Source organism: Neofelis nebulosa, chromosome 6 (genome assembly GCF_028018385.1).
Source record: "Neofelis nebulosa isolate mNeoNeb1 chromosome 6, mNeoNeb1.pri, whole genome shotgun sequence".
Taxonomy (NCBI): domain Eukaryota; kingdom Metazoa; phylum Chordata; class Mammalia; order Carnivora; family Felidae; genus Neofelis; species Neofelis nebulosa.
The window spans coordinates 65,633,301-65,646,372 of NC_080787.1; the positions used below are offsets into that span (position 1 = coordinate 65,633,301).

The 13,072-nt window shown below is 33.7% G+C and overlaps 1 protein-coding gene and 1 pseudogene across 5 annotated transcripts in view; both read left to right on the top strand.

Moving 5' to 3' along the window:
- Nucleotides 1-13,072, top strand: part of ADGRB3 (adhesion G protein-coupled receptor B3) — a 729,921-nt gene that overhangs the window by 164,960 nt on the left and 551,889 nt on the right. The gene's annotated exons all lie outside the window — the stretch shown is intronic.
- On the top strand, nucleotides 2,869-3,468 carry LOC131514408 (adenosine 5'-monophosphoramidase HINT1-like; annotated as a pseudogene).

The window sequence follows — 13,072 nt, forward strand, 5'->3', positions numbered from 1 at the left end:
CTCCAAATCTCGAACTATTTCTCTTTCCAATAAAGTAAGACACACACACACACACACACACACACACACACACACATACAGAAATGCCATGGTAACTGAATATTGAATACGGTTTAAGTCCATTGAGTAGTTAGATTAATTTTACTATACTCTTGGAAACAAGAGGACTATTTGAGATGGGAAGCAAACATGGCAATGTGTGGATGTGTCATATTATGGATGCAGACAGAAAAGTAGGACGCTTGGTTAATTTCTCTTTGTGTTACAAATTGCAAATTGTATTCACTTGTAATGTGGTAGTTTTGACCACATATGCTTAGAGGATGGGGAACTCAGTAAATGTTGACAAGGAATGTAACATCTTAATATTCAATTTCTGAATGTTCATGAATCTTGTGGAGAAAATCATAGTATAACAAAAAAGCTCATAGTGATGTGTATTTACTGAAACAACTGGTCACCTGAAATGAAAATCTCTAATTGAACTAATTATTTGATTAATGAACCAACTTACTCAGTTAAACCTATGGTTTGTGTAAAGTATGTTAGTTTTCAGAATTGGTGTTAATGGATGAGAATTAGATTTTCTAGGTAGATGGTTACATAAATACAGTCTCCATCAATCCAGTCTGGGTTTCACATTCCTACCACAGACTTTACCTTTTAAAATCTTCTGTTTAATTCAATCCCTTTATTAAAAGCCTTTTCCTTTATTTTCCAAAGAATGAATTTCAAGCTTCTTTATGTGGCAGTCAGGGTCCTCTCCATCTACCTCAATTTTGTCTCTCTAGTGCTGTCTCTTATTCTCTTTTCTAGCCATAATCTTTTCCCCTTCTTTTTAATATTCTATCATATACCTTTTATTGGACAACCGTCCCCAAATTATTTTGCCCATAAATATGACAGACTTAATCACCTCTAGGCCTTTATGTTTATCTCCCTTATTGAAATGCCCTTGTCATCTTTCTTTACTCATTGAAATCCTATGACTTCTTCAAAGACACAGATCAAATGTCAAGTTACCTGAGAATCCAGCAACTACGTATTGACTCCAATAGAGCTCATGGTCTCTGTATTCATAGGACCTTCCAGGGTACTCAAGTGTCCCTTTTCCTATCCAGAATGCTATAGTTCGTTCATTCCCCAAAGCAGCCAATTCAAATCTCACTACTTTTTTCAACCCTTAAATGCTACTACTGTACTGCTCACTCAACTAACTCAATGAAACCAGTCGCTGGGTGTGAACTCTACCAGATTATATCCTTCAACCTCCAAATATATCCATGTCCTCACTTCTCTCTCTCCCAAAAAGCAGTGTCACCTTCCAAATCTTACACCTGTGTTCTCAGTTGCTTTCCTTTCCTCACCTGGGATTTTGCCATATTTCTCTCTGGTACCTTTGATATCCTCTTTTCCACTGTCTCCTTCCTGTCATCTTACCCTTCGATTGTTTTGCTCTTGTTCATTTTAAACAACAGTGTTTTTCAATATTTCTGCCTCTCTTTCAAACAATTGCCACATGGCTCATTGTTTGTTTTTTATTTGATGAGCAAATGTATGAAAATGTTAATTGATACACATGAATTTACTTTTGTTTATTCTTCAATTCCATGCATTCAAGTTTTAACTTCCATTGCACTACTGAGATGGTTCTGAAGTCCAAATAAATGTTCTTCATCTCCATTCTCAGTTTCTTCACTGTTCTCCAGTACCACTGAGTACTTGTTCTTTCGTGAAATATGACGTTTGGATTTAAGGGTATGGGTCTTCCAGTAATCTCTATTTTTTTTTTTTACTTTTTTTCCTTGTCTGTTAGGAGCTCAAGTTCTATTTGGACAGATCATACCCTTCATGAAATCACGTCAGTGGCTTTCCATTACATGCATAACAAACTTCATGGCCTGTCCCAGTCTTCATACAATATAACTTTAATATAACTTTTTTAGCAGAGACACCAGAAGGCCTCCAAAATATCACACACATTCATACCTTCAGGCCTTGGATTATGCTGTTGCTTTCTGTCTAGAATGCTGTTCACACTTTTCAACTTGAGAAAGTCATGCATATCTTGGAAATCATCTCCCAAATGTCATTCCTACTGTGTCACTTGCTTCCTCTGATTATTACATGGAAAATTAGTAACTGCCTCTGTGTTGCCTTTAGGACTATTTATGTGCATTAAAGTTTTTCAGTAATAGTACATCATATATTGAAAGTATTTTGAAAACTTTTTTTCTGTTTTCCATTACACTATTTCCTCAATTAGGTTAGGGTCTACATTAATCTTTGCGCTCACCGTGCTTAGCACAGTGTAAGTGATCACTAAGTATTGATATATCTGATGATAGTCTTTCCTTCATCAAAGCTGTTGGTGAGGGAAATTCTATAATATTCCTTCATATGACATTCATATAGAAGCAATTAATGAAAGAAATTGAATTAAAAATAGTTTCTCTGCAATTTAAATGGTGATTTGCAGTAATTAGGGGAAATTATTATCATAATTATTACAACAAAATTAAATTTTTTAAATCAATATTTTAAAGTACAGTATTTCTCAATGTTTATTTTGCATGTTAGATCATTCCCAATTCAATTAGTACTAACTGTAACTCTTGTTTTTTCATCTTTAATAATTTTTAATCTTTGACTTTTCTCTGATTTCTCATTCTGTTTTAGTGGGTAGACCATGATTCTGAAAAAGTGCCATCTTAAAATGAGTCTATACTCTGAATGCACACTCTACAAAATAGAATGTGAACATTTTGTAAATTCTTCATCTCCCCAAAACATTGATCACTTATTTAATAGCTTGTTTCTTTTCTCAGTCTATTTTACTTTATTTATGTTATTGAACTCCATCCTGTTAACGAATGTAATTGAATGGTTAAGAAAGCCTCATATGGGCGCTGGAGGGAGGCCGAGGTGGCTGATGAGATCACCAAGGCTCACGTCACCTGGCCTGATGGCGACATGATCTTCTGGAAAGATCATTCACAAGGAAATCCCAGGCAAAATCATTTTTGAAGATGACCAGTGTCTTGCTTTCCATGACATTTCCCCTCAAGCACCAACACATTTTCTGGTGATACCCAAGAAACATATATCCCAGATTTCTGTAGCAGATGATGATGATGAAAGTCTTCTTGGACATTTAATGATTGTTGGCAAAAAATGTGCTGCTGATCTGGGCCTAAAGAAGGGTTATCGAATGGTGATGAATGAAGGTTCAGAAGGGGGACAGTCTGTCTATCATGTTCATCTCCATGTTCTTGGAGGTCTGCAGATGAATTGGCCTCCTGGTTAAGCATGTTTTAGGGATAATTTTCCCTTCTCTAGGCAATGATCAATATTTGCAAGTTCCAATATGTTGAATAGTATATTTGTTTTTACCTGTGTATTGTGAGATTGAGGGAATAATTTTAAAAGCCCATACATAATAAAAGATAATGTTGCATGGTTAAAAAAGAAAGAAAGAGAAAGAAAGAAAGAAAGAAAGAAAGAAAGAAAGAAAGAAAGAAAGAAAGAAAGAAAGAAAGAAAACCTCATATGGAGCAAATTCCATCTTATTTTGCACTAACCCATGAAAGAGCTTCCCCTTCCACAAGGATATTCTGGAATTCTCATTCACTGAAGGCCTTGAGACCAGAAATAAAAGTTCATATTATCTGTGGCCATTGAACTACCAGGGGGTGGGGGGAGGGGTGGGGGGAGGGGGTGTTTGGAGCCCATCTTCACCAACCAGATCATACTGTTCAGTTGGCAGGGACTGTCTTATGTGACTGAATAAGGAACTTCTGTGCCAGATCTTACCACAGTGCCTGTATATCACAGATGTTTGTAAATGAAGGAATGATGCCCATGGTGTTTATTTTCCACACTTAAACTCATATTTCCTGTGTAGTTTTAGGATTCTTTTCTCTTTTCTCTCTCTCTCTCCCTCTCTTTTTTTTTTAAGTTTATTTATTTATTTTGAGAGAGAAAGAGAGCATAAGCAGGGAGGGGAAGAAAGACGGGTCAGGGAGAGAGCCAAGCAGGCTCTGCACTGTCAGCATGGATCCCAACACGGGGCTTGAACTCACAAACTATGAGATCGTGACCTGAGCCGAAGTCAAGAGTGGGATGCTAGGGGCGCCTGGGTGGCTCAGTCGGTTAAGCGTCCGACTTCAGCTCAGGTCACGATCTCACAGTCCGTGAGTTCGAGCCCCGCGTCGGGCTCTGGGCTGACAGCTCAGAGCCTGGAGCCTGCTTCCGATTCTGTGTCTCCCTCTTTCTCTGCCCCTCCCCCGTTCATGCTCTGTCTCTCTCTGTCTCAAAAATAAATAAACGTTAAAAAAAAATTAAAAAAAAAAAAAAAGAGTGGGATGCTTAACCTACTGAGCCACCCAGGTGTCCCATGTAGGTTTAGGATTCTAAGAGTGTTTGCAAATTCCATATTTATGATTGATACATTTAAGGTATTAAGGTTTAGATTAATTACTTTTTAATTCCTGGAATTTGCTTTTTTCCTTTTAAAAATATACAGACATCATGCCATTGTCTATAAGCAAATATAAATAAAACATCCAGCTGATTACACTTGTTAACTTTTAATCTAAAAAGTTAGGCTCATGTAGTCACAGCCCACATTCTACTTTTATAGTCAGTCAGGAACTTACCCATTTACCAGATGTTCAGAAATAAATAACTACTGAATGTGTGAACTCCAGGACAGGCTTTTCATATTTATAGATTATGATTTTGGATGTACACACCTGAGCTCATACTTTTTTTTCAAACAACTTTATAATAGTATTAACATTTAAAATGTTAAAAAAAAACCCTCATAATTCTAGAATCTAGTACTTTTGGCATCAGTGTTCTATGTTCCATTCCAGATAACTTTTATAACACAAAGTTGGAATCTTAGCAGATATACAATTTTGTGTATTCACATATTGCCAAACAGAATTGTTTATGTTGCTAAAATATTTAAACTTTTTATTTTAATTGCAATTATTATAGTCTAGAGATTTGTTATTCTAACATTTACACAATACTGTCATTATTGTTTACTTACAAAATACTCATGTTTATTGTAGAGATATAAATCAACAAGCAGCCTGAAGTAAAAAAGGAAAAGTACTTACAATTCCATTTCCCAGAGACAATAACTGTTACTACATTAGAATATATCTTGAAAATTTTAAATATCTAGCTGTCTTCCTTTCTAACTATTTATACAAACATGTGCGTGTAAATCTGTTATGTGTATTTTTTAAATATGGACATATAATACAAAATAAGAATATAAAAATTATAATCAGAAATTTTATAATAGTACATTTTGACCAATCTTCACATCTGTAAGTCAGAGTTATCTACATAATATTTCCTCTTTGGAATATATAATAGTTTTAAAGTAGTCCTCTGTTATTGCACTTTTATAATATATTTAATTCGTTGCATAATATGGTGACCATCTATATCATTATGCAGTTGTCTTTGTAATTACTCAGAATAAACTTTTAAAACGATGTTAAACGTATGCTTATTTTTAATGCTTTGATATTTGACAGGAAACATCAAGAAAGGTTTATACAGAGTTCTATTCTAACATCAATGATGTAACACAAGTTAGCCTTTTTGACCATTTTTTAAAATAAAACACCATTTCAGGTGTTTAATTTAGTGATTCAACACTTACATACAACAGCCAGTGCTCATCACAAGTGCCCTCCTTAATACCCATCACCCATTTAACCCATCCCCCACCCAACTCCCCTCTGGTAATCATCAGTTTTTTCCCTGTACTTAAAGAATCTGTTTCTTGGTTTGCCTCTTTCTTTTTTCCCCTATGTTCATCTGTTTTGTTTCTTAAATTCCATACATGAGTGAAATCATATAGCATTTGTCTTTGTATGACTTATTTGGTTTAACATAGTGCCCTCTAGATTCATCCATGTCATTGAAAATGGCAAGATTACATTCTTTACTATGACTGAGTAATATTGTATATTATAGATATAGATATTGATATAGATGATATAGATATAGATATATGCATGCCACATCTTCTTTATCCATTCATCAGTTGATGGACATTTGGTCTCTTCGTATAATTTGGCTATTGTAGATAATGGGATGCTATAAACATTGGGATGCATGTGCCCCTTCTAATTAATATTTTTGTATCCTTTGGGTAAATACCTAGTAGTGCATTTGCTGGGTCATAGGGTAGTTCTGTTTTAACTTTTTGAGGAACCTCAATACTGTTTTCCAGGGTGACTGCTCCAGTTTGCATTCCCACCAACAGTGCAAGAGAGTTCCCCTTTCTCCACATGCTCACCAACACCTCTTGTTTCTTGTGTTGTTGATTTTAGCATTTTGACAGGTATGAGATGATATATCAATAGAAAAACTCTTTAGCTTGAGTTGCTGAATTTGCTTAAACATGTTATAAAATACATCAAATAAAACTTACTTTTGGGTATAAACAATGAGATAATGGTTACATTGAAAATGTTTCTTTCATATCACATTGAAATAGTTATAAACTTGCCTTAGCCTGACGTCAGTGATATATTCTGTTTGTCACTTGATCATAAATTTCAAAATAAAAATAGAGACAGTGTGATAATAATGCACAGGCAGCAGCATCCCCATTACCAGTATCTCATAGACAGAGTTTTTCAGATTACAGCATTTAAAAATGTTTATGTAGATTTCACTTAAGTTCAGAAATCTGTGAAACAAGAAAATCAACTAGAGGTTTTTTTGTTTTGTTCTGTTTTTGTTTTTGTTTTATTCTGGGAGATACTCTGCCACTCTGTAACTGGAAACACTGAAATAGCTCAGTGGTTAAACTTGTCCTTAGCTAATAGTTCAGTTTCGTGGACTGAGAGCCATGAAAACATTTATTAAGTATGCTACTTCCATTTGCTTTTCCTTGACTTCAGTATCTAGTCACAATAACTTTTTTGTGCTTTTAAGAAAGCTCTAAAATATTTGTAAAATTAGTTCAATAAGAGTATTTCAAGGTCAGATGGATCTAATTTCCTTTTTATCCCTGCAAAAATAGAGCCAGATAAAATTAAATCAGGCTCCGTGGATTCCAGTATGGTAGTTTCTGACCTGACATTTAGTGGTGTCAAAAGGGAGAAGTGCCTGTTTTGGTGATATTATTCATCACCTTGTCAGCTGGATACAAAGTAAGGGATTTGGCTTCTAGTTCAGATAATGTCATTGGAACAGTTCTCTCGGTCCCACAGGCTTGTTACCCATATACTCTGGTGAGAGAAGAATACCACACATTTCAAGACCTTTCATTTGCTACTCCTAACTAGCATATACATTTAAGATTTTTTCAACGCTAGTTCATTTTCAGTACGATGCAGGTTGTATCTTTTTTATTCTCCAAATAGTCCTTATTTTGCATATAAGTACTAAATGCTACGAATGGATAAAATGGAATATCAAGTTAGACTTCAGCTGTAATAATTATATGTGTTATAGTATCTCTCAGCATGCATTAATATCCAAGAGATACTATACAAGATAACTCATATAAAGTACATGCCATATTTATTCAATGGAGAATATCATCTGGAAGGAAGAGGAGAAAGGGAAGGATGTAAAAGAGATGAGAAGGAGACAAAGGAGAGAAAAAATATGAATGTTTAATGAATAAAAGAAGTTCCTCACATAGGTAGCTGTTATCAGAGAATTAACTACAGCAGCATTTTTCCATGTGTGATGCAAAGACAACCTGGAATAAGTAACATTGTGTGCTTGCTAAAAGTTGAACTTCCCCTATGTTAGTCCATGTCTGCTAAGTCAGATTCTCTTGAGATGAGGCTCAAGGATCTGTATTTTTCATGAGCACCAGAAATGATCTTGTACCAATGATGTTTGAAATCTATTGAATTAAACTGTAAAGTTAATTGAAAATTCTGACCTGTGGCCTGATTGAAAAAATTGTATTGGCTTAGAAAACCTATTAATATATTATGGCTTGTCATTAAGCATTAAGAAGAGTATAGAACACAGAACACTCTAAGAAAATAAACTTTTTATGGGGAACACACTGGAAAGCAGAAGTTCCTAAGGATTTATTCACCCTGTTCTGTTCACTACTTTTGGAAAGTACATCCTTAAAACGCCAGCAACATAATTTTAGGATATGATGAATTTTTACTTACAGAGTGATTTTATTTCAAGAGAATCTACATGATGAGTGTAATTAATGTTTAAGTAACACAGTAATTAAGCTGTATACGTATAGCCTCTCTCTGAATTACTGAAACATAAAAATTATTTTAAGAATTTGAATACCAACACTGTTTGCATGCCAACATATTTGCTATAAATCTTTTGATGTTAAAACATATTTTGTTCAGGCAAATATTGTAAATACAATCCGAATAATAGATGATGGTGCTTGATCATTGTTAATAGTGATTTTCCTTAAATTAAAAAATACTTTTGGGGTCATATTTTAATTATGACTTCTGAGAGTATAATCCTATTTCTCTATTTATATAATTTAAATAAATTTTCTTACTTAAGGAAAGAAATTAACATAAAAAAGCAAGAGATGAATTCCCAGTCTCAAAGGTCAAATGCTAATTTTGGATATTCTTCATTTAAAAAAAATATTACCAATATCAGTGTTGAAAATATTGATTATTAATGAAAAAACACATTTCCTATGGACCTCTTTTTGACAAGTACATTTTAATCTGTGTTAAAAACATATTAATCTCTGCCTCTTTTTCCCTCTAATGTTTGAAGTTGAATTGCAACACGAGGATATTATGCAAATCAAGACAATTCTTTTCAAAGCTTTGAAAATTTAATGTCAAAAAATACATATTTTAGCATATATTATTTAGTGAAAAGTTCATTTTTATTTTTTCTGCAAAAGTGCTCTAAGCTTTGGAGTAAGAGAATTTCGTGGGTCCCTGGTTATACCATATGTTTTAGAAGTTAGCTTCCTCATGGGTATCCAAGGATGTTAATATTTGACTGTTTTCTAGCATTGAATCAATTTCATTTTCATTCTGTTATTATAGTTATTATCTTATTTAGGAGCATAAATTGAAAATCATTCCAAAGATCAATGATCGACAACCATCTTACTTAAGCTGTGTTGGGAAACTGATTCCTGTGAGGAGTAAGACTGAAGTCTGGAAAAATCAGTTGATTTTCTCAGACACTTTGATTCAGAGAAAATCAAATGATTTTTCTAGACTTCAGCTTTCTCCTTTGAGAAGAAGTGGTCCAAATGGGGTAGATGATTTTGAATGTTTTTACAGATGGCACAACATACACAAGGTGATAAGACAAAAATGTGTGGTGATGAGATAGACAATGATTAGATCACAATGAAATTAGGTGAATGGATATTAAGAAAGGATAATTAAGTAAATATTATGAAAAAGTCTAAATATGAAACATGCTTAGGACAGAAACAAAATAGGTAGAGTGATAACAATAAAAAAACAAAGGAATTATGAAAGTATCTTTAAAAGTATAAGGAAATAACGTCTCAGTCAGTTGTGTCCAACTCTTGATTTTGGCTCAGGTCATGATCCCAGGGTCATGGGACCAAGCCCCATGTTGGGCTCCAACGCCCATGTTGGGCTCTGTGCTGAGCGTGAAACCTACTTAGGATTCTCTCTCTCTCTCTCTCTCTCTCTCTCCCCCCCGCCCCTCTTCCCCACTTGTGCTCGCTCTCTCAAAAAAATAAAAAGTATAAGGAAATAGACACTGGTAAAAGGATCAGGTAAAAAAGAAAGAATAGTAGTACTTTCCACTAAACTTGTATATGAGTAGTTAGAAAGCACATTAATAAAATGATATTTTAAAATGTGATTTTTTAGCACATCTGCTTTAGGAATTTTAAGTATGTTTTGAAAATTGTTTAACAAAAATAACAATGTGACTTCATTTTGTAGTTTTTTACCCTTTTCTTTTTATGAGGACTATTTTAAATATAAAGATATCTTCCAAATTGATAAAAAACAAGTATCTCCATTTAACCTCACATGGCCAATAGATATATAATGCATGAATATACTACTCTACCTTAATATCAACTTGAAAGTTATATCTACTTCCGTTCTTTTGAACTGTGCTCTTTTATTTATATAATAGCAATTTGGGATAATTTTAATTCTAGCCTCTTGCATTTTCTGTGTATTGGAAACCTGTTGAGTTTTTTACATTTGTATGTGAACAGACAAACTACCTAAGTTCATATATGGCATAAATATATATGAAATGGACCTGACTAGGGTTTGTATTTCCTGTTTATCATTATTATTGTTGTTATCATTATTGTTAGCGTTGGACTTTTCAGCATGCCACATCAGTTCATTTTTTTAAACAGTTGCTTATGGAGCATCAGAATGGACAAGGCACTTTCCTGTATGCTATGGCATAAATGTGATATAATGTAGATATAGAGAGAGATAGAGGATGGTAGATAAATAGACACATAAAAAACTGATATAGGGGCCCCTGGGTGGCTCAGTCGGTTAAGCGTCTGACTTCGGCTCAGGTCATGATCTCGCGGTCCGTGGGTTCGAGACCCGCGTCGGGCTCTGTGTTGACAGCTCAAAGCCTGGAGCCTGTTTCAGATTCTGTGTCTCCCTCTTTCTCTGACCCTCCCCAGTTCATGCTCTCTCTCTCTGTCTCAAAAATAAAATAAATGTTAAAAAAAATTTAAAAAATAAACTGATATAATATTAATTATATAAATGTTATTTGAGTCATTGAGCCAGTGAATATGAATTTAGTTAGCAAGAGATAATATTTAGTTGTAGTAGATAAAGATTATAATGGGGAAGTTAGAATTGTTTCGCTAGTGCTTTTATGGATTGTAAGATTTGAACATGTGCCAAGAGGTGCAGAGGGAAAGGCATGAATGAAAGTATGAGTTTACAATGTGCAAAGTATTTTGGGGGGACACTGAATAAATTAGTAGACTAACCTAGATATTGCAGAAACCTTATATGAGTAGTGGTGTATACTACCATATAATTGGTTGGGACCCAATTATTAAGATTCTTAAATACCAGACAGGTAGACTTTGAAATTTTTCCTGTGGGTAGCAGAAAGCATACAGATAATAGAAACATTTACATTATTAAATATGCTTGAGAGTAGCATCTGCCTTAATTCTTATTTCTGATTTAACTGTTAAAATAGAACATGTACTTTGTAAACATGTGTATCAGACAGTTTAAATACTTTTGTATATTAGATTATTTTATTAATTTCCAATGGGAGTAAAAGAATTTCAAGTACTTTGATAGTACTTTATAGATAATAGTAGCACTGTCATAGTTCTTTTTCCTTTGTGTCTTGCCTAATGTGACCAGTTCCTTTGGGAATGATTATACACATCAGTGTGGCCTGTATAATACATTAAGGCTTATCCTCATTGCAGTCATTTATTAGGTGCTTAATTGTGAATGTTGCTCCCACCAGGCGATGTACGAAGATTGCTACATAGGGGTTCTTTAAGAATTGAGTCCAAGGAATCTAATTGCTCTTAGCATCCTCAATATAGAACACCACTTTTGTATTCACTGGGCTAAATTGTGCTTGGTGTAGTGTCAGCTAAATATACTAAATAGTCACAGTTATACATAGGCTTCCAAACATAACAGATACTCAACCTGATAATACCATGTAATAGCAGGGATGTAAACTCACATTAGCTTAGAGCATGCAGGAACCAGACAGTGAAAAGAATTTGACTTGCCATGAATAATGGAATGTTTTATTTTTTTCACAACTGTTATCCTGTCCTTCAGGCCCTTTGGCTCAGATGCTTTGAGTGTTCAATACAGAGTTTTAGTTAGAACTTAAATTTCAGTTCTTAATCTTTTCCCCTGTTTATGGTGTTCACAAACTAAATACTGAATCTAGACACATGGGCCTTATTTAGTTGTAAATCTTTATATCAGGTAATTATAGCATTGGTCTAATTAGCCAGTAGGCTAAATTTGTCAAAGTAAACTGAACTTGCCTAAAATTTATGAAAGAAGTAAAAGAGAATTCTGTGTAATTTTATTGATATAGGAGATCCTTCTTATCAACTTCCCAAAGAGAATATTTAGTTTCTTAGTATTTTATTAATTCAGAAATACTCTTAGTACTGAACATTTATCTTTCAAGATACCTACATATGACTAATTTGATTATCAAGAATACATATATATATGTGTGTATATAGTCCCTGTTTGAGATAGTAGGTCCATGAAAACTCTTGAATTGTGAAATTCAGCCAAAGAGGAAAACACTCATAGGCCTTAAACACATTTTGTGTATATAATTGCAAAAAATAGACATAGGTTAAAGATATACAACCAAGAATATTCCACAAAATATTTGCATTGCTTTACATATTTCCTAAAATGATGTAATAATTTGGTTGATATATGTTATGCTATATTCTTTCAAAAATATAATGCACAATATTTGTCATACTCAAATTGATATATTCATTCACCACACTCTTAAAATCATTTTATATACTGTGTTTTAGAACAGTATATAAAATACTGTGTTTTAGAACAGAATTAAGCTTTTCAGCTGTAAAATGTTATCCTCCTCAGAATAAAGAACTTCTAAAATCTTTTGTAGTTTCTCTGAAATAATAATGGCCCACCATGTCATGATTTTAGGCTATAAAAGTGCTTTGGAACAAAATATTTTAAAACTAGGATATGGTAACAGGAGAAAATTACCTTTTGACATTATAGTTTATCTAATACAATTAAGTCTTTAAAATAGGATCCATTCATGTTTTTCAGCTTCCTTTTCTATTTATTGGAGCATGTCTGCTTTGGTTTTAATCTGATTGTGATAAAACTATTCTGAAAGAAAATATTTGATAGTATAGGCAGATATAGGGAGGAAGCCTTCCAGCATCTTTTCTTCTGTTTTTAGCTCTGAAAGGTCTCAAAGAAATCAAACAAGGATCCATGCTTGGACAAAGTGAATAAAATCAGAGATCAAATAAAATTACAGACAGTGAACAAAAGCTTCCACTTGAAAGTACAAAACATTAGTTGGTATT